The sequence below is a fragment of the Trachemys scripta genome, chromosome 17 (genome assembly GCF_013100865.1).
Source record: "Trachemys scripta elegans isolate TJP31775 chromosome 17, CAS_Tse_1.0, whole genome shotgun sequence".
In the NCBI taxonomy this organism is placed as follows: domain Eukaryota; kingdom Metazoa; phylum Chordata; order Testudines; family Emydidae; genus Trachemys; species Trachemys scripta.
In genome coordinates this window covers 11,649,751-11,673,065 of record NC_048314.1, presented here as the reverse complement: position 1 = coordinate 11,673,065, position 23,315 = coordinate 11,649,751, and positions in this window count along the sequence as shown.

The window sequence follows — 23,315 nt, the reverse complement described above, 5'->3', positions numbered from 1 at the left end:
CTGTGCTATTGCTTCTAAGAGGAAGAAAGGGGGAAACACTCGAGGCGGCTCTGCATCACTTTCCTTCCTTCCTTCTCCCTAGAGCGAGTGGAGTTTGCAAGTCTTCCCAAATGTACCACACTTTCTGCACCAGGCCTCATTTGCCACTTTGTTCTCTTCAGCTGTGAGGAAGGCATCTGGCAGGAAGGTGTAAACAGTGGGTCTCATTGCGTGTTTCGAACAAAAGAAGCGACGGCAGCACTGTCATTTTAAAGCTAACTTACAAACAAGAAGTTTGAACATCCTTTCCCCTATCTGCACAGAGTTCAGGCTCCCAAGACATCTGAGTGAGTGTCTGTGGGAACATGAGGGAGACTAACACGCAAAGAGGTGGTGCAGCCGTGTAAGGCCGTGTTTATACCCTGAATAAGTGTAAGCGTACATCTTTGATCCTCTGCCTTGAGTCTCATCTGTTTCTATGCTATATTGGAATGACATCTCCCACCTCCTCTTTTCACCAGTTATCCTCTGCACAAGTGTCCTTTATACATCTGGGTCTCTCACCTCCTTCCTGATCCTCGTGGTCATGCTTGCTTAGGCTCACGTAGGTTGCCACGGGCCTGTTTTAGGCCCATCTCTTTCCACTGCAGCACTGTTGCAGCTCCGTCTTCCATGTTTAGCCACGACTCTCTGCCCGTGGAAGCAATGGTGGGTGAACACATGCGCAGAAACAAGAGTGCGTAAGTGAGATGTGCAATTAAATCAGGTCATCGCCACAGCTGGGAACGGATGTGTAACAAGAAGGAAGGATATGCTGTGATAGGATGGAGCCCCTTCCTCACCACCCCTCCCAGGCCTGGCAGCACCAAACGGCTGTGTTGACGGCTGACATGCACCATCTCCTGCAATATTCATTTCTCAACATGGGAGCAATTTTTAAATATTTCTGGTGGCACATGTTTAAAAATACATCCCCGGCAGCAAAGCACTAAACATTCAGACTTCTGCCCGCACCTACTACTGCAGACATGAATTTATTTGTGTTGCTGGGAAACCTGCATCTGTGGACTGTCTGGTCCCTTCATGTTTATTTAAAATTACAACTAATGGAAAAAGACACATCCATAAGGCCTGCACGTGAAAATTCGCAGGGGGTCACTGGTTTTACCACCTGCACCTTCTGTCTTTGGTCTCAGACGTGCCTCAGTTTTCCTCAGCTGAGCAAAACATCTTCATACAAATGTCCACATAAGTTTTGCTGATGATATAATAAGTCCCATCAGAGGCTGATATTCTGCCTCCAGAACTGGCTATATGGTGTATTTAGCTGTGTAACAGTTATGCCTTTGTGTTCTGTGTATCACATTGTGACAGCCCTACATCCACTCCGTGCTAGGGAACCTTCTCCTGGCTGCTCTGGTGACTAACTCCTTCCAGGTCCAATGCTCCCTTTCTGCTGCTCGCTGCAGGCCCTGCCATAGCTCTCTGACTCTCTGTGTACGGGGAGATTTGGGCAAACCAGTAAAGTGCCTGAAACCACTATTGCCTATTGCTAAAAGCAGCCAAGTCCGCAGGCCATAAGGTGGCCATGCAGCAGGCTTAGCTTAACCAAGGAAGGAGGGGAGGGGGTTTTGGTGCCACAGAAAGGGCAGCTTGACCCCACATCCTTCCTGATAAGAATTGTGTTGAAGTTGCTGATACATGCATTTTAGAAGAGCAGGATGTGCCCTCAGGAATGTGTCTAACAGGGTCTCAAGGCTGCAAACTATGGGGAAAAACTACACCTCGTTAATCAATAATCAGAAGAAAACCTCTTGCTTGACCATTGAAACTGCTTGCTTAACACGTTTTCTTTAAGGGACATGTCATTGTGTTACTAATGTATAAAATAAGGGGGAAAGTTTGAGGTAGTGGGACTCTTCCGGCTGGACTCTCCCTTTGGATGCATCTTGTGTTCCCCAGTGGCAGATGGGCTGCCGCTGTGCCACTCGAGATTCACACTCAGCTTCGGTAATTATAAAAGGTTGGGGGTGTTTTACTAATCTGTTGCGGACACGTGTAAGTGCTTGAGACTAAGTAAAGTTTAGCTTTAAGTGAAACAGGGCCGCCCCGGGGGGGGGGAGAAGAGGGGCAAGTGGGGCAATTTGCCCCAGGCCCCATAGGGGCCCCCACGAGAATATAGTATTCTATAGTATTGCAACTTTTTTTTCATGGAAGGGACCCCTGAAATTGCTTTGCCCCAGGCCCCCTGAATCCTCTGGGCAGCCCTGAAGTGAAAACACTCTTGTCTTGTCCCGTTTGTGCCAGCCATCTATCGGTCGGACGGCCGTGTCTCCACTGATTTATTTCCTGACACCACCTCGCACAGAGTAAAAGTTACCAAAAGCATTGGGTTGAAAGAACCCTGGGTAACATCTCTTTCTCTTTGCAACTCAGGGTGCTCTGTCTTCATTGGCTTGGCTTTCCAGCCAGTCACTGTGTAGCTTTTCCCGCTTCCGGGGTGCATCAAAGTCCCACTGGATCAGTGGCCCACTTGCCGTTCTAGTCAGCCTTCTAGTCCAAGGCCAGGTTCAGTGCCACTTTCCCAGAGGCTGATAGAGGAACCTGAGCCCAGCCTCTACTCCAAATTCCAGTCCAAGGACCCTATCTCTGGAAACTGTGGTCTGCTTCTCCTTGGACCCCGTTGCTTTTTCTCTGGACTCCTTTCCTACCATTTCCAGCTCTTCCCCTCTGGGTGCACCAGCTTAATCTCCCTCCTCTCAGGGAGTAACTGCAGACTACCGAACTCGGTAGCCTCAAACAGACCTTCCTACTCCTAGGGAGCAACAGCAGCCCCTTTCTGCTACCAACTTCCTGGCTTTATACGTGTTCCTCCCCAGCTGGCTCTTCCCTGACTCTTCCCCGGGTGCAGCCTATCAGGTTAATTAACCTAATTTGCCAGCTCTGCCTTATGTGGGGTGGATACCCCACCCCACACATCTTAAAGTAGCTATGATGTCAAGTGGCGGAGACAGGCAGACATTTTGTGGTCAGTTCAGTGCAGACTTATAGAAGCCTAAGACTTGGAAGACTTGGTTCAAGTCCCTGCTCTGCCACAAACTTCCAGTGGGACGTTGGGTAAGCCACTTGGTCTCACTGGGCCTCAGTTCCCTCTCTGTACAATGGGGATAACAGCATTGCCCTTCCTCCCAGGTGTTGAGAGAACAAATACATTAAAGATTGTGAAGCACTTTGACAGACCTGCTGATGACAATGTGCTATATAACATACAGGAATTGTTATTAATATGGGATAGATGCGCTGTTCTCTAATGGAGACATTGTTTTTTGGTTTCTATGGTTCAGACTGGAAAAAAGCCAGAGACAAAAGTCCAGCTCTAAATCCAGATTAAAATTTTTCCCAAAATTTGGGGGATGGTTCATAGCTAGGAGCAAGACATGGGATTCAGATTCCTATGCGAATATCTCCTAAATTCTTGTGTGTGTGAATCCAGGCTTTATGTTCAGGTTTTTTTATTGAAATGGGGCCATCCAGGAAGTTCAGGTCCAGATCTGAACTTCACCACAGTTGGGGAATGTGTTTAGATGCTGGGGATTTTCTTTAGGTGCTGGCCCATTTTTACTTGATAGAAAATAAGAAATGAGCAGACTCTTAGTTCAAAACTCAAATGCAATCTGTTAATAATGTCAGGAATTTCAAGGGCAGAAGAACGAGGGGTCAGGTGGCACATTAAAAAGACTAACACATTTATTTGGGCATAAGCTTTTGTGGGTAAAAACCCCACTTCTTCCATGCATCTAAAGAAGCGGGTTTTTTACCAACGAAAGCTTATGCCCCAATAAATCTGTTAGTCTTTAAGGTGCCACCGGACCCCTCATTGGTTTTGTGGATACAGACTAACACATGGCTACCCCTCTGATACTTGGTACCAAGGGCAGAAGTGACAATTTGGATCCTGTAGTCTGACCTCCTGCAAAATACAGGACAGAGAATTTCACCTGGAGAATCCTCCATTCTGCCTAACAGCTTATATTTGAACAAAAGCATTTCTCTTTCAGAAAGACATCAAGTCTTACTTTAAACAATTCAGATGATGGAGAATACAATCATACTCCGTAGGAAGCTATTCCAATGGTTAATTGCCTTCATTGTTAAAAAACGTGGGCCTGATTTCCAGTCTGATTTTTTTCGAGCTCCAGTTTCCAACTGAGACTTGAAAAACAGTTTGGAGATAGCTGTATAATGGTTGCTCGTTTCGGTATGTCTCTGCGCGTCCTGGGCAGCACACCGGCTGAAACACCACACAAATGGCTGTTCTTGGGGTCTGTTTGGCAGAGTCGTAAGCAAAATGTACTGGAAATTTCATAGGACAGGCCCATTCTCTTGCTATTCCCTATTGGGCTTTGCAGGTTAAAGAGGCCCATAGTGTCTGAATTAAGGAGAAGCAAACTTTTCAGTGCTTCTTTGAACTGCACCTCTCAACCTTTTGAGGTCCGCTTCCCATAATTTAAGCTTTTTGTAACTGAAAGTCTCTGCATGAAGCACAGCCACCAGGGCACAAAGCAGTGTCTAATTTTTCAGCTTCCTGCACTGGGATTCAATTGTTTTCCGTGGCCTTTTGTGCTCTTAGTTTATGAAAAATCAATAGTTTAATATAGAAAAAGAATCCCCTGGCTATCTATTTAGAGCTGTATTACCTCCAGCATTGTCGCTCTCGCTGTTCCAGTAGATGCACTCAGAGATACTGACACACACATGCCAGCCAGTGCACCCAGAGCCTCTCATTCAACCATTATGGGACCCACTTATGAGATGTCACACTACGAGGCTATCACATCGGTGGCAACGTGCAGCTCCATCCCTCCTGGAGACCGATGAGAAATGGGATTCTGATGAAACACCAACAGAGAAAACAGTGCACTACCTTCATACGAGAACTGGTTGGGAATTTTTCCAACACCATTTTTATTTTTTAGTTGGAAAATGCCAGTTTGTCAAAACTGAAACTGGTTCTGAGAAAGGGTCAGTTTAGATGAGTCTCCTGATATGAAAAGAAAAAATTGAAAAAAAGTTTTGAAATTATCAAAACATCTCTGTGATGGGGTGTACCAGGCCTTGCAGCCCTCTGCTGGAGGTCCCACTGCTCTGCTGCACCCTGTCCCAGGAAACAGCTTTCTGAGAGGAAAAAATAAGAGTATTAGACCTCTAGTCTTGCCTAGAGAAGCATCCCAGGAGCGGCCATTTTGGGAACCATTGAGATCTGGTCCTCCAGCAACTAGAAGGGCTGGGGATCAGCAACGACCAATCCAGGCCCAGCAGGCTGAAATAAAAGGAGGTACCTGCTGCTAGCAAGGCAGTCCTTGCCAGGACCCTGTGGAGTGAGGACACAGCCAAAGGAACAAGGCCGGGCCAGGGCCTATTGCTGGCCACAAGAATCAAGCCCCAGAAGGGTAAGGAACCATTTAATTTATAACTGGCCCTGAAGGTCAGGGAACTTCTATTTGAGTTTGTTGTACCCAGGAGGGGGTTTGAACTGTGAGACCCAGCCAGAGGGTTGAGCCACAGAAGACCCATAGAGCACTGCATGGATACAAAATGTATATCCGTGGATGTGGATATTCATGGATATAAAGCAGATATCCGCAGAGCGACACGACTCTACCAGGAACCACAGTGGTGAAAGCAGCAGCATGTCAGGCTGCCGCTCGCAGGAGCCAGCACCCAACCTGGGCAGCTCTTTTGGCGTAGCTGTACCACCCACAGCTCTGCCCTCTGGGGCAGGCACCAGGCTCTCTGGCACCTGTCCCAGGTCACGCTATTGTGTGCAAGTGGGTCACATGCTCCCGGACACTAGCATAACTAGGGACTTGCCCACACGAGTGCGACTGGGGGTGGAACAACCATGCCAGAGGAACTGCCCGAGTTAGGCACTGGTTCCTGTGAGCGGTGGCCTGACACGCTGCTTTCACCACTGCAGTTCCTGGTAGAGCCCTGCAGCTCCATGGATATCCGTGTTATATCTGTGGATATAAATTTTATATCCACGTAGGGCTCTAAAGACCTGCAGAGGTAGGCTGACTGCCTGCTGGGAGCTAACGAGAGTGGCAGCACCATGCCTGGATATCAGAGAGAGGGGGAGTTGTTGGGGGTGCTCAAAGAACCCACCACAGTCCTGGTTTTGACATTTTTCAAATAAAGAGTTTTGTGGTTTGGTTTTAGATATCTTATTTTGGAAATGTTTAGTAATTTATACTTAAAGGCTTAAAAAATTAAAACATCAAAACTGAAACAAAATGTTTCAAAATGAACATAACAAAACACTTTGACTGACCCAACCCCAACATTTTTTGGGAGGGTCACAAAACTCTGAGATTTTTGACCTTCTGTCCTTCTTTGGGATGGGAAAAAGCTTCAAAACCTGGAAAATTCTCTTGGGACAGGAAAACCATTTCCTGCCCAGCTCTACTTAATATATCTCATATGCAACTCATGCCCATTCTAGAGGAGGCACTCTCTCTTGGGGTAAAGAAGGGGATTTATCATCCCTATTCATCCCATTCTGGGGTCCCATGACCTGAAGGTCTGACTCTTATCTGGAGTAACAGAACTTATTTTCCACCTTTTTAATTCTGGGTTTCCAATAAACCAATCAACCAAAATATTCTTTGTGCTGCTGAGATCTGACCTCTGCTGGGCTTGCAGGAGAAGTTACTCTCCATGCTCTTTCATCTTCAGGCTTCCTTCCCTAACCATCCCCAGTGCTCCATCAACAGAGTTTGCTCTAGAAGGACCAATTATTCCTGTCTGAGTGCAGTCACTACACTCCAACGATCCTGGGCGCTCCTCACCTTATGTATGAAAATGTGCTATGGTGCGGACACCCACAAGTCTCTCCATTAAGAGTCAGCCAGACCTATGGTGAGGTTTGGAAACAAGCCCTAAAGGAGAAGGAAGAGATTGGAGCAACATTTGCCTGTTCCTTGAAAGGTCTAGATGGGTGCCAATAAGCCATGGTAAAAAGGTACTGGATTGCTTGCTGTATTTCAGTTCTTGCTAAAGACAATGTGCGGTGTTCGGTGACCCTGGGCTGTTGAGTCTATAGTTTCTTCTTGGAATCCCTCCCTGAATGGCTTTTGGTTGATAAGCCACAACACGTGGCCAGCAAGCACACTGCAACATGGCTGAGCACATCAGAGCAGGGTGTGATGATGATGATGCAGTATGATTTACGTTAAAACAATACAGAATAAAACACAAGAAAATGTCTTTCACCTTTAGATCACTGGCTCCAACCGAGAGCAGGACAATGGCTGCTCAGAGTCGTTATTTCCTCACAGAGGTTTGTTGGCCTGATCATTACCAGGCTGCTTCCAAGTGCCCACATTGCTGACCCCAGCATCACAATCAGCTCTAGTTAGAAATGTTATTGTCGCTCAGAGCAGGAAGGCCAAGGTCTGACATCTTTTGCCAGGATGGCGAACTCTAGGTAGGGTGAAAGCAAACAGGAAGGGCAGTGTTGGGGTTACTGCTGCCTGTATTGTCCCTTTTCTGACGAGAAAGAGGGTTGCAGGCTCTGGGGCTGTCAGTCCCCTGTCTATAACCGCACAGGCAGCAGACAACATGACACCTGTATTTCCTCCTCCTTGCTTATTTTTGCACCATTTCCAAATGGAAGAAAGGCAGCAGCCAGGCCACTGCTGGGAGCAGTCAGTCCCATCCTTCCTTCCGGCAGATGACGTGGTGGCTATCGAGGGGCTTCCCAGACCAGCGAAGAGAAAGCAGAGGAAATCAGTTTGCTTTTCAGTGGGACGCTCCTGACACCCTACGGTGACGGCTGATCACTGAGTGAGGCACTTTTTTTAACAAGCTGCAGTCAGCAGCCAATGGGAGGCATCTGGTGCTGACGTTTTCACCCTTTCTCTGCTATTTCTGTCCCCACTGGGAAGGGGACGGAAAATACCAGCTTCTTCTGACCAAACTAGCACAAGGTTGTCAAACAGGTTTCCCCTTTCATCAGACTCCAAGCCCACGAAAAAACAGTCTGGGAGTAAATGGCCACTGCAGGGAGGTAACCAGCCCCAGCATTCAGAGGTTATTTTTGGCCGGGTATGAAATACCACGTGACACAGTCTTCAGAAAATGCCAAGCAGTCAAGGCAAGAGCAACGTGCGGCTAACCTCTTGCACTGAGGTAAAAATAAACTTTAATAAAAGGCCGTGGAGGTTTAATGGGAAGTGAAAATGCAAAAGTAGGATGACTCGCTCCACAGAAAGGCAAGGGGACTTCAGAGATGTTCCTAGTTTTGTCTCTCTCTCTTTAGCTCAGTCTCTGTCTTGCTCACTCAGTGGACTTCTGGTGGAGTTAGCAGGCGTGGAATGTGTGGCATACTCCAGACGAGCCTCTGTATGATGACACTAGACACTTTGCATTGTTAGAACAAGGGAGAATCCTATAGCATGAGATTTTAGACCCTGGGCAGCTAGACAAAATGGTCTTCACTATGCAGTGTGGCTTACTGACCAGAGTACTGGACTGGGTTTCAGGAAATCTGAGTTCTAGTCCTGGCTTGCCTGCTGGACCGCCTTAAGCAAGTTACTTCACTGTTCTATGCCTCAGTTTCCCCTTCTGTAAAACAGGGATAATAATATTGACCTCATTTGTCTCTTCTTCCCATTTCAACAGTGATGCCATCCACAGTTCTTGCCATAAAATGTGGTTCAAGATTGATGGATGGAAAGTGCTATACAAAAGCTAGATATTATTATCTGCTGCAGTGAAGTCCTGCATCTTTTATATATTAAACCCATCTAGAAACAAGAAGCACCTTTAATGCAAAAGATGGGTACTTACTAATTGCACCAGAGCTAGAAATAATAATGATACAAAGCCATTCCAAATTCCCAAAACTGTGGTGAGGTGTCTCCCTTTATAGTTATTTTATTCCAGCAACTCTGGCTCTATTACAAATAATTTCAGGGGTCATCAAAATAATTTCATTTCCCCATGACCTTTCTGTAAGAAGATCTATATCATAACCCAGAGGCAGTCTGGTTGCTTCTTGTGCTCTGTTTTGTCTCATTCCCTAGTTTCTTATTCTTGGCAGAATTTATTCACCTGTTTTGTCAAATCACTCCATAAAATGCATGGACATAAAATACATACATAAAAACCCCAAGTCAGAGGCATTCCATAAAATGCATATTACTTTTAAAACAAAGAAAATACTTAAATAAACAGTGCATCTTCCCTGCCAGGCCATACTATCTATCTATCATCACAACACAGAGCAAAAGTAATCAGCCAGAGGGTGAAACTTCTCCGTCTGGGACTCTAGTTGTTGGATACAAACAGCATTGCAAGTTCTGGGGAATGCGCTGTGCCCCTGTGGTACCCCTCAAAGGAAGATTGAAGTCTCCCTGTTAACCTGGGATGGTAGTATCTGCCAAAGGTCCTGGAGAGGTCAGATTGTTTGCGTTCCCATTTGCCTGATAAATTAGGACCCCTAGAGGCAGGATATATCGGCAAGTGCCTACAAGATGGAACAGACGGCACAGCAAGGCTGGCCCATTCGCTCAGCTTGGCTCACTGGCTTTCTGCTGTCCCCTGGCTGGTATCCCCAGCCATCAAGCAACACTGCACTGCTAGAGAAGCACCATGACTCCTGGGTCTGAGACATCACAGCTCAACTTCAATGATGGAGACCTGGAACAATGGGCCTGGGTAGGTAACTTTTGTGGGGCTCAACATAGCGAAGTCCTGAGTCAAACCACCCTCCTCTCTTACAGTCCCCCACTGCCGTGTGCCCCTTCCTCGTGCAGGAGCACGATTCATGCTCAGACTTCGAGATCAGGGGTAAAAGCTGTGTCTGAAGTTGTGCAAACACGGTTCAACCTCACCAGTCAGTGCCAGTTGTTGGGACAAAGCCCTTCCCAAGAGGGTAGGTCAAAAATTCATCAAGCCCCCATGAAACAGGGTCTAGATAGCCCCTGCAGGGCGGCCGGTTGGAGAGCAGTTGGAGCAGACAGATATCAGGCTGTGTATTTTCAGGTCACTAGTGATTTATTCAACTTTTACATCTACAGACAAAAACTTTTAATTAAAACCAGGGGAAAAAAGCCAGAGACAGAGCAGGGAGCGCACACAGTCTGACAGTTTCAATTTTCACGTACAGCTCACTTCCCGGGATTGATATCCTTCTCCCTTCTGCCGAGGAGCATCCGCTCGCTGCCATAAATCACGCAACTGCACCGCCACCGCAGCCTGACGCCTTAACCCTTCCAGCTGCCCTGACGTGCCTCGAGATGGCTGCAAATCCCAGGAGGCCGTGGAACTCGATGGGAAGGGTGGTGGAGAGCAGTCCCACAGAGCCAGACGAGGGTGCTCCCTATTGGGGCTTTGGGGAGCAATCGTGGTCCATGAAATTATATGAGGGAAAAGCAAGCAGGACGAAAAGGGGTTCAGTAAGGTGAGAGATATCTACCCAGAGAGCGAGGCCGTAAGATGTGTAGCATCCCTTGTGGGTAGAAAATATGCAAGACTCAGTTGTAATGAAAATAAAGAGGATTCTTAACTGAGGCACCTGGACACAGACAGCCCCACTGTTTCTTTAGCTCCCAGACTAATACAGTCCCACCACACAGGGACTCCTTAAGTCCTGGCCTTTCATGGAAAGGGCTGTTGACAATACTGCTGTTGAAGTCGGGAGAGCAGACAAATTGAAGAAGTCACCGTGAGCTTGCCTTAGGAATTCCATTCTCCCCAGAGCACAACCGTCAAACATTTAACAGTGGGAGTTGCCTCGCTTTCCCCTATGATCCCTCCTCCTGTGGGTGAAACCACTTAATTAACATTCACAGTTAAACCCAGGGGAACTCAGGACAAATCAAGGATCACGGAGGAAGAGAGAACTAGACGTAGAAATCGACCTGAATCCAAACCCTGGGTCAGATCAGAACTTTAGTTGCCATTCATGCTGTGGGTCTGAATTTTGCAACTCAGGCTCACCTAATTCCTTGGGCATCGCTGGTATTTCTAACGTGGCTACTGCTGTGGTATTTAGAATGGCAAACCTTAGCGCCTTTTTAGAACAAGAACGTTGGGTGTATTTGTTTTTGAGTTTCTGAAAATTCTATTTTTTCCTCCCACTTAGTTTCCAGATGGGACTCAAAATAGGATGTGCTGGGATCCTCAGAAATAGGGTTGTGCTTGTTTTCGAAGTTTAGGAGGTTCAGAGAAGCTTTGCATTAGTCAATCAGCATTCAAACAGAGCTGGAGCTCAGGGCCATTTGCCCAGCTTCAATTTCAAGGTCACCCTGAAAAGGTGTAGTCACTGGGCTAAGAAAAAATGGTGGGAAACCAAGGCAAAATCCCAATGACAGATCACAAAGAACCGTGGGGTCATTCTGGATGAAATTTCCTACCATGCATGGATGTTGTTCATCCACATTAATAAACAAGGAAGAGCCAAGAACAAATGAATAAGGGTCCTGGGGTAAGATATTAAATCCTGAGTTGAACAGGAGGACTGGAAAAATGACAATGAAGTAAAGAACATGAAACATAAGGGGCAGGGGAAGCAAAGGCAGAGAAGGAAAAGACTGTGTAAAATGTTAAGCTAAAATGACAAGAAATGTTTCAAGCACACAAAGATCAAGATGTCAGTGAAGGAGTTAGCCAGGCCTCTGGGATATAGCAGGAGGGAACTGTTTACACAAGTGATACTGTAAACATTGATGCAGGGTGATCTGTACATTCAGGACCTCATTCCCTACAGAGTAAGGAAGGGCATGGAGCCCAAAGGAGATGTATGCTAACATCCAAGAGCCTTTGACACTACTACAACAGTGAGATCTGCCTTTGAAATAAAATAAATCGATCCTTTTATACAGCAATTTTCATCCACAGATCGGAGTCATTTCAGAGGGAGGCGGGGCCACATTACCTCCATTTTACACAGAGAAACGGAGGTACAGCAACTTACCTGAGGTATAGGTAAGTCAGAAACAAATAGGAGGGGAAGGATGGCTGTGCGGTTTAAGGCAGTAGTTTTGACTTCAGGAAATCTGGGGTCAGTTCCCAGCTCTACTACTGAATTTGGGCAAGTCACCTAGTCTCAGTTCCCCGTCTAGAAAATAAAGGACAATAGTTCCTTTCTCCCACCATTTGTCAGTCTTGCCTATCGAGGCTGTAAGCTCTGTGGCGCACAGGCTGGAGGTTAATATGTGTGGGGCAGTGCTAGGTACACCAGAGCCCCGAGGTGCTCGTGTTCTATAATAGAGATAAACGAATGAAGTTCTTCAAGCAAAAACATCAGGGGTGTGTCTGCTTTGATATTTTTGGCCCAAAAGCCTTATGGCCATTTTAATGTTTTTTTTTTTTTTTAAAGTTAGTGAGCGTTTTTTTGGGGGTTTTTTGGTTTTTTTTTTTAAGTGATGGATGTAGAAAACAATTCTGAAGGAAAATGGGATCACGGCGAAGCAGTGCAATGTGTCTGAAGATGAAAAAACTCTAGGGTCACGTGAGATTAGTCTGAGATATAGAAGGCCGAAAGAAAAGGAAGAGAAATTTTTTCTTCCAATGATGAGACATACTGATGGGATTGAAACAGACTGATGGCCTCCTCCTATGATGCCTTGCACTCTGACCTTGTCAGGTATCTTATACAAAGCAGCATTGATCATGGATGGGAGGTCATGCAGAAAGCCCTAGGTACTGTAGGAAGTGGGGTTAGTGATTCAGTAATTGGTGCTCTTCCCTCGGAAGCAGCTCTGAGCAGATACATGCAGTGGGTTAAGAGGTGGTGGCATGTTGTGTTGGAAAAGCAGCTGCCTGCCAGGGGAAATCTAAACTGAAGGTTATGTTCAATCAAGACCCTAGGACACTTTTCACATGAGGACTGCTAGTGGTTGCATTAGCCTGGGGGCCCCTGCCAATCCCCTCTTGAGTAATTGCCCCTGCACTTCCAACTAAGGAAGATGCAGCAGGCAGAATGCCCAGAGTTTCTTAATGTTCACACACATCATGATCTTTACCCGCGCTGGTAAGTTAGCTCTGCATGGCACCTCCACCTGCCACCGCCCTTGCTGTCCAGACCAACTGTTGGATAGTGTTGATAACACAGGACAAATGCCACATTTCTCCCCAGAAGCTTCTGCCTTTCAAAGGTGACTGTATGGTTTTGGGCAGAAAGGCTCTAGAAGATGCTATTATCCTCATTAATGGGAACACTTGTGTTTAGCGAGAGATCGTGGGAAGATTTGGGAAATGTGAGCCCCGTAAAGCCTGATTTCAAACAGTAGGGGGTATAGCTACTGGCTCTGGTTATCAGTGACAGAACAGGGGAGCACCGAGGGACTGTGATTTAATTAAAGATCTCAGCATGGATTCACAAAGGGGAACCAGGCCTAACAAATCGGAGCAAATTCTTTGAGGGAGCAACAAAAGGAGTTGAGGAAGGAAACATTGTTAATGTTGGCATTAGGCAAGCTGTGAATCGGCCCCATGCTAACTCAGCTATGCAATCTCTCCTAGATCGGCGAGTAGAGACTCGGGAGTGAGACAACAGGAGAAACTGTGGCAGGGCCGGCTTCTACGTGGCAGTGGAAGGTGATGGGAGGGCACCCTCACTTGCATTCCTGAACAAGGCCTGGCCGGGATACCCTGTTTCCTGCTTAGTGCCTCCAGGAACATTAGCTTTTGTTCTTCCGTGGGGCCACTGCACGTTGACTGAATGGCTTTCTGAACCCATTGGTTCTCAACGTGTGGTGCATGGGGCGTGTCCAAATGATCCATTGAGCTGCTTCTGTCAGTGTTGCAAAGGTTCTGTCACTTTTCAAGCACTGACATGTCCTGCTAGACAGTTAAGGGTCCCCAGGCAAGAGCCCTGCAAAGGGAAGACTGGGAATGTCACCCCCCACAGGGGAGTGATTCCTGTGGAGGGAGCATTGGGAATAGTTTCCTGGGTAAGAACCTGCATAGGAAGCGCTGAGAACGGTCCCTTCCAAAGGCCAGAACATAGTGAAATGACTAACTCTTGGCTGGGTGTTTCTTTGGTGCAAATTTAGTCACAAATGAATTTGCTGGCATCACCAAAAGAGGCCCCATCAGAGCGGAGGGAGCGGTCATCAGTGAGTTGAGATTCAATATTAATACGGTGAGGAAGGAAACTGCCCAAATGCAGCCTGTGGGGAGGGGATGTAACTAACCAGCTCTCCTTCGTTTGTGTTCAACTTGTCTCCTTAACACGGCCCTACTATGACAATGTCATTGAACAAGAGCTATAACTGTGCAAGTTAACAACCGAAAGGGGGTTGTGGATGGATGGTTTTTCCCTTACAAAAACGTCCAATGCCAAGGAAATGTTTGAATCCGATCAAGAGATACAGATGGCGATGGGCAAGGTCTGTTGGCTTGTTTTTTCCCTTGCCCTTAGCTACAGCAGGCTGGGAGGACAAGATTTAGGCAACAGGCAAGGTCACAAAGCACTGAGAGGATGGAGGAATGCTACACACAGCAGGGTGCCTAGCAGTCCTCTCTGGGAGTGAGTCTAAAACTACAGAGACTGCACTGCCCACCCCCCTGTGCTTTGAGGGGAATACTCCTGGAAGACGAGTAGTGGCTTTATTCTCCTGTATATCCTTTCTCTTCTGGGGGACTGCATGATTCCCCCCACCCTCCTCACACACACTTTACGCCATGAATGCAGGGAGCTGGGAAACACAATTGGGGGAATTTCCTACAGCAATGAAACTTAATTCCTGCAAAATACTCTGCTGCCTCTTTAAAACCTATTGGGGAGAGGGACTCAGTTTCCCTGAATGTAGGAGACTCCATGCACCAACGGCAAATGTGAGGGCTGCTTTTGCATACCTTGCAGAAGGCCAGACATGCCAGGTTTTTGCTTTCCACTTGTAGCTGTTGGCAGAACAGAAATAACGTTTGCAAGTCTGGTCACCTTCATGCACAAAGGATGCAATGGAAATCGAGAGAACACAGCAGAGGGTTAGGGCAAACAGCACAATACAGGGACTTGGAGATCTTAGCTTTTCAGAAAGGTCAGAGAAACAAGGTCTGTTTCTCTGGAAAAGAGGCGAATGCGAAGGAAGTTATTTGAAGTCTGAGAAATTCTGAACGGAAAAGCCAGAGGAGAGACACTAGGAGAATATCTAACTGTACACAAGAAGAAAATAGTGCAAGAGGCAGGTTCCGCTAATGGTTCGATTTAAACTGGCGAGGTTCCTGAGCTGCAGAGCTCAGAACCAAACCCAAAGCTCACGAAGGTTTAGAGGCAAATCTGTGTAAAAGCTTTGCACAAGTGCGTATTTGATACCCAACCTCCCCGCTGGCCAATCCCTGGAGTAGAGCTGCCTGCTAACACATGCAGTCCTGCAACTCAAGCAGTAGAGTTTAGAGCCATGGTTCTCGAATCTCTGGGTTCAAACTGTGCTGACGGCCCCTGGACTGTGGTGGAAGGTTGTTGCATTTGGGTGGGAGGTTCTGATTCAGGCCAATGTGTCAACTGAACTTTGGCTCCTCTCCAAGGACAATTCTCCTCTTAAGTCCACACTGCCCTGATGTCAATTGACGAGGAGAGTTTTGGTGTGGAGTTCCTCTGTGTGGTGTTGAGAGGCGAATTCTGCAATAGGGAGAAGGCCATGAGGGGGAAAACGGTATTTGGGGATCCCAGAAGAGGGGATGGATTCTAACACTCCTGAAGGTTTCTATGTGGCCAGGGCTAAGCTGCTCCAAGTATGGAATTCCCACTGAATTCAGTGCCACTTCTGCATGGGGAGAGTTCTTGGATCAGGTCCTTTTCGTCCGACAATCTGCCCTTCTCTTCTGAAACATCACCTGATTTTTGTGTTACCTGCACAGTTTGGAGCTCCCACCCCCAATGGCCCTCTAAGGGGTCAAAGAGAACTTATCCCAATGAAGGAGCCTTTATCGCACAGTAAATATTTTAAACAAACATGTTCATGTATTTATTCGCAATTAACAATCAACCAACAGAATATAAACGCCGAGCGTCTAATGCTCACCACTCCCGATAAAGCAGACAACGTCTCCTGAAGGCCAGTCAGCATCCAATCTCGTCTGGGGCTCCAGCTTCTACACAGTCTGGTTGTGCAGGGGTTAAAAATGCTAACAGCTTTGGCCTTGAGCTGTTATCCCGGAGTTAAGTTCCCACAAGCTTGTTTTCTGACCCTCATTATATCGTTAAAATGAGGATTGCTCTTATCTATGCCTTAACCAATTATTTTACTTAAAATGTAGCTATTCAAAAAACCCACTAACCAATCATTTCCACTATTCAAAGGTTCACATGCCTAAGACGGCCTACTCATTAGCTTTTGTATTTATCAAAGTTAGTAAAAACTTCTCAAGGTCTACTTATCTTTATGCTTCGCTAGTGGGATACACTTGCAACAGCAAAACCTTGTAGTTTTTCTTTAATCTAGAAAAAGCTGCAGAAACTCAAGGTTAGCTTGTCCAGTCTCTCCCATTCTCATGGGTTTGTGAATATCTGTCTATCCCTGTTAGTAATGCTGCAGCCGATACTTTTCTATCTGTCTACCTAGGCCAAGGTCCAATTTTCCTGACCCTATAGTTTTGTTACCAACTGATGGTGGCCGAGCATACAAGATGGCCGCAGGTTATGCTAAGTCCATACACAAGATGGCTGTGAGTCATGTCAAGTCCAGGCCTCTTGTTACATTTGGGTACCCTGTGCCCTGAGTCATACAATCCATGGACTGTTTTCCGGCAGGAGCACCTGATGGCATGAATTTGGGAGAGATGGAGCTTTAGGGGATCTGCTGCCTGTTGTTTCTGGGTGCTCCTTGGGTTGAATCTCTCTGCCCTGAATTCTAGAAGGGTGAAGTCTCTACCTCTTTAATTCACATCTGGATCAGCCACAGCCTTATATCCCATATGACTCACAGCTGTCTTGTGTATGGCCTTAACATAATCCACACCCATCTCATATGCTCAGCCACCATATGCTGGAAACAAAACCATAGGGTCAGGAGAATTCAGCCATGACATAGACAGACAGATAGAAAAGTATCAGCTGCAACATTACTAATATATCAGTATTCACAAAGTCATGAGAATGGGGTGAGAATGGACAACCCTTCGACCGTATGTCTTAATTAACATACTAACTCTAGGCCAGACCACTCCCATATATAACGATGTGCAGTCCCCAAGCTCTCACTGGCAAGAATGCAAACTGCAGTCTGCGTCCATGCCCCGCTGGCCCCCAGTTGGTATGTGTGCGTCTTTGCCTCTTATCTCAGTAGCAGGAGGGCTTACCAACATCTGGACCAGCTGCGGCCTGTTGCTTTAGCCCCTTCTCAGTCCTCACTACTGCTCATTAGCAGATCTAGATGAACTGTGAGGCCTTCTTTGGCTCTCTGGCTGCACTAGATATAGGCTGAGGCTCCAGCAGATGCCGAAAGTGAACCCAGGACTGTGGAAGTCTCCCTCACTGCGTGAGACTCTTGCTTTGCAAATCATCCCCCTTGGGCTCTCTGCTGCCAACTCCCAGCACAAACAGGGCACCGCAGGGGAGGAGCGTGCGACACACCTGCTGTGCTGTTGGCAGGCTAGACGAATTGCCTGGCTTTACTCATGGGCTCGGGGCAATATTAATATTTTAAGGTGATGGCAAGACTGAAAACATCTGTCGAAAGTCAGTGCCAGAGCACGGATTTAACCCCTTCCTCCTGCTAGTCATGCTCCCCTGTTTCTTGGCCTTTGTTTTCCTCCACATCTTGGCCCAGGAATCTCCTAAGCCAATGCTGGAACCATCCCTTCCCATACCATCACTCTGTCCTCTCTGCCTTCCCATGGGGCTTAACTCCCAGTTCCCAGCCATAGTTCAGAATGTGTAAAGGGAGACAGCATTTTAAATGGCCCTCCTGGAGACATCAACAGCAGCGGGAGCCCTGGAAGTAGTCCCTGGGTGCAATTCCTGCCAGAGGGAGCTCTAGAGATGATCTCACCCCTCCCAAGGTGAGATCCCTTCCAGGGATTCCACCTGAAGAGTTCTGGGTATGCCCCGTGGACAATACCTCCAGCTAGAAGGAGTGCAGTGAATGGGTCTGAGGCATGACTCCTCCCCAGAGGGAGCACAGCCCCCAGTGATGACCCCCACCAGTGCACGTGCAGCGAGTTTCCGTATGCACAGTCTCTGTGGAATCAGCACTGACCGGAGGCCTGGGGAAGCAGCACCGATGACTCTAACCTTCTTCAAAAGCACATTGTGTGTGTGTGTGTGTGTGTGTGTGTGTGTGTATATATATATAAATAAGGGAGAATAAATTAAGAGTTTATCTGTAATTTTCTCAGCAGGACAACTGCATTGAAGTGCTAGGCAGGATTCCCTATTGTATAAATCAATGCTTTTTATCACAAACCCAGGCCTTTTGGTAATAAACGAAACAAGAGCGGCTGCTTTCTTCATGGATGTAATCAGCAAACAGGTGAGCAAAGGAGCGTCACTCATACTAATGGCTGTGGCGGAGGGAGTTAATTTGACCCGGAGTGCGGATTTAGTGTCTCCCGCAGCACGGCTGTTTCCACAGTTATCTCTCCAAGTCCAGCCTCCAAGTCGCAACCTTATATCCAGTCCAGACATGCTCTAGAAGCCATTAACATATTTATAAAACTACCTGGACTCACGGAACACGCATGAGAGGGTTAGAAAGAACTATCTATTTTACCAGCTGTGCATCCAGCATTCATAAAGGAGAGGAGTGGGGGGAAATGATGATCCTGCATTTGCTTGGAAGGAAATGCGTATTGGGATCTTCAAAAGAGAGCGTGAGACATTCATCAGATCTGGGAATTAGAATTATCCGCATTGGCCTGCCACCTTTCTCCTTCATGGCAACTGGCTGGCTCCCATGCACGTTTTCTTAGTGTTAGGGCAAATCTGTCTGCAAACTCCCCCTTTCCCTGGATTGAAAGCTGGATCATCAAATAAAGTTGGTCCCTGTGGCGTAGCGTAGCCTGGGAGAGTCACGGCATTAGGAGTGGGAAGGCCAGGATTCCTGGGTTCTAGTTCCTGATTCTGCCACTGTTTCACTATGGGATTTGGGGCAAACCAGAACCAATCTGTGCCTGTAAAATGGGGATGAACATTCTACATTCAAGGGAGGGAGGGTTAGGAAGCCCAGTTAGTGCTGCTCTAAGATTTTTGCAGGGAAGCTTTCACAGGTCTGTGGTTCATGCTCAGAACTAAGCCAGTTAAAGTTTCACTACAGAAACCAGGAAAAGCCAAGAATATCTCAAAGTTACAACACTCCTCCTGCCACTCTATTGTTGCCGTTTTTACAACCAAAAAAGTTACCAAATTCAATCTTTCTGCACTGTGGCTTCAGGATATTCTGGAGTCTGTGCTCTGAGTGTACCATAGTTGACCTGTTACTATGCTAGTTTTTAGTATACTTCTCAAAACTGTCCCACAACAGCCGTGAGCAAATGCTCTTAAGTGCTCTTAAATAAAGGCTTCCTTTTCCTGCCACTAATGAAAGTGTGGGGTCCTAAAAGGAGAACAAAACAGACAAACAACAAGGAGGACTAGGACTCCCAGGGTAAGTGCAGACCTTCTTGAAGAGGAAAGATTTTTATTATGCTCTCACTGCCTATGTCCATGGGGCACAGAGGACTTCTCCGAGATTGTGTGTGCTGAGCCTACGCTGTTTTCAGGGTGTCTCTGAAGATGGATTGCTACATCTGCCCACCCAAGATGTCCACTCCTACGAGACGCATCTTAGCTCATCTGATGCTGACCTCATTATGTTACCTGTAGACTGGTGTTTTTGCAATGTGTTTCACCTGGAAGGCCACTCATAACATGCAATTTGCACAAAACCCTCTAGCCACAAAGGTCACCTTGAAACAGCAGCTTGCATGGAATGAGGATTCCACCTTTTGAGTAAGGTGGAACAGCAAGAACGTCTCACACCTGTACTCTGTGCTGAGTGCCAATAAACTTCTGGGTGAAATTCAACACCTACAAAGTTCAACATGGATTGGAGCGCCACTACCTCTGAATCGCCATCCCAGCTAGGCATGGAAACACCTGGAGAACTCTGGATGTTTACCCCAAAGTTTGGAAAAACTGCCCTCCATTCGCCAGGTCCTCAACCCCAGAACACAGCCGCAAGGAGAAAGTCTGCTCTTGTGTTCCCCACCCTCATTACCCAAAGAGCATTCCCTCTAAGGAAGTATCTGCCTCTCCTTTTCTCTCCAAGCAGCCATCTGTCCCTTCCTCTAAATTGCTGCATCAGGGATCAGACTAGAAGGTTGGAGAAGGGAATACCAGAGACTCTTCTGAGCAATATTACAAAGCAACCCTTAGGATGGAGCCAATGCTCAACCTCTTCCAACATTCAGCTGGGTTGCCCTTCACCTATGCTAAATTGGTCATTCCAGGTCTTTTTCTGGCATTCTCAGTGACAATATCTCATCTCCTCCTTCCCCTCTCCACCCCATTGGCTGTTGAATTGACTTTATTCATCTGCAGTGCCAGATTAAACTTGCCAAAGCCTCTTCCATAGCTTGGTTGATGCATTCAAGGCAGCTCTGAATCGAATTCCCCAGAGACATCTCTGCAGTGTCCAGTCCTTCTCACTGGGCAGTCACAAAAATTTAGTTTGCTGCCTCCAAAGAGACAATGCATACACTGTCTGTTGGTTTAGCTGAGGTCTCACATTAATGTACAGACCTGAGATGGTTTTGTAATAAAACAAGAATAAGTCTGTTAATAAAGAACACAGATATACATGATACCAGGCATGATAGAAAAGGGCTAAAAGCAAAACAAAAATAAACTTGCTCTCGAGTGCTTAACTTAATTCTAACTAGCTCTGACTTTGCCTAACCGGTTCCCTTTTCTATCACCCTGCCAGTATCTCCAGTTAAGAGGATCCAACGTTCACAGAACCAGAGGGTGCTGTCCCCACTGTCCCTCAGATGATGGATAACTAGAATGTCTTTTTGATCCCCTTATTTCCCAAAGTCCATTGTCTTTGCCTCAAGAGCAGGAAGACCTTCTGGTTGTGCTCTTCAAGCTCTTTCCTCCATCACCTGTTAGCTTGGTGGCTTTGTTTACCTTATAGATAAATGTGCTTTCATTGTCCTCTGCCTGCAATCAAGCCAGGCAGACAGATAAACACACATTCTTTGTCTAAGATAGGCTTGTTTATTCACCACCTCCCAAACACATTAGGAACATATTTCCAGCACCCATAGGTAGCTCTTTATACCTAACCCATGCATACATCACACAGTGATATCCATGACCAGCTTGTCACCAGTTTGATAGGATACCTTACAAGGCACTGATTGGCTACCTATTCTGACAGAGTATTGACTGTGCCCTTTGGGAGTGGGTGTAAAAGGCTCTTAGGGTCACTGACTATTTTTGCTTTAAAAGCCCTGCCTTTCGAGTAGCTGTACGTAAAAGCACACAGGACGCTCAGCTTCAGCAAAGGAGAGGCTCTAGCTAGGTTTGCATTAACCTCTGGTCCTGCTGTCAGAAAGGTAGACCATGCAGCCCGCTGCTTTTTCCCTAGCGGGAGATCAGACCAGCCCGCATGTTGCCCAAAAGCATGGGGCTCCATGCACACGCTTGCATTGCTTGGGTTTAAAGCCAGCTCTGTTTGAACGTCCCTATCTGTCCCTAGGGCATGCATCCATCCTCACAGCATCCAGGGATCATTGAATTTAGCCTCAAACGTTTCTGCGAGGATGGAATTATTATCCACTTTGTATTAATCAGGAAACCAAACCACAAAGAGGTTAAGTAATTTATCTAAAAATCACAGCACAGCCAGGGACAGAACCCAGGGGCTCCCCTTTGTAGGCCTAAGCCTTAGCCACAAGCCCATTCTCTCCCTCCTGATGGGGAGAAGGACTTGATATCAAATCTCTCTCTAGTGAGAGCTGCCTTCCTCCTGCTTGGCATTCCGGACGACTCTGGGAACGAACACTTTTCAAATGCTATAAATATTTTATGAATTTTCATCCACTTACTTTAATAGGGGATTGTAAAAGCATTTAACCATATTACACCCAATCTCTCAGACACTGCATTATTCCACCAGAACTGTTTTATTAGGAGAAACTGGCAGGGTTGTTGGGATTTTGTTGCTAATATCTCACGGCAGACGAAATCAAAACGGCAGTGAAGGGGAAACAGCCTCGCTAGCCTCATGTCCAGAGTTTGCTCTGATGCACCGGAAAGGTTTCATTTGCTGGGTTTTGCCTGACTGGATGTGAGCTTTTTAAAAGACCGTTTTTATAGACTCAGCTCGAGCTGGTGTTTGGATGTTTAACAACCTCCCTGTCTGCGTCCGCCCACCAACTGCAGCATGTGCAGCTGTGAACATCTGTCACTGCCTGGCAGAAGCAGCAAGTGAGCAGTGTCTGGAAGAGTTCACAATCACTGCTCGGCCTGGGCAGTCCCTGAGGTCTGTCTGCTCCTTCCCCCTCGCTGCAATGAGCAGAAGGATGAGAAACATTGTTGAGCCGCAGCTACAAGCTTATTACAGACGCTGGTTCTGCCAGTGACCAGCAGAGGCAGATGTGAGAGAGCAGCTGCTACTGGCCAGGTCACCCAGCAGTCACTTGGAGCTCTTGCTCACTGCTTCTGCTGGGGATCAAGCAGTTACTCTCCTGCCCTGGCAATGAGACGAGATAAACATGAGATAGCTCTGCGGATGCCCATATTGAGCCACAGAGCTATTTCATAGCCTTGCCCTGCTTCTCCTGGATTGCTCACCCTGTTTGGGTGCCTCCACCCCATCATAATAACCGAGTGCCTCCTTCTGCCCTGAGACTGCCTGTCACAGGGTGACTGGCTCTTGACAGAAAAGTAGGGCCCATGCACCTATGTCTGATCAGCAAACCCCTAGGGTTACCGTACATCCGGTTTTTCCCGGACATGTCCGGCTTTTCGGCAATCAAACCCCCGTCCGGGGGGAATTGCCAAAAAGCCGAACATGTCCGGGAAAAATATTGGCCGGGCACTTCCCCTCCTGTGGCTGCTCTGCTCCTCCCCTGACTCAGACTTCGGCTCTGTTTAAGAGCCAAGCTGCTGGAGCCAGTGCTACTGGCTGTGGGCAGCCCCCATGCCTCCGGACCCCAGCCGCCAGCCGGGCACTTCCCTTCCCGGGCTCCAGCTGCTCTGCTCCGGCGGTTGGGGTCCAGAGGCACGGGGGCTGCCCGAAGCCGGTAGCGCTGGCTCGGGCAGCTCAGCTCTTAAACAGAGCCGAAGAGTCAGGGGAGGAGCAGAGCAGCTGGAGCCCGAGAGGGGAAGTGCCCGG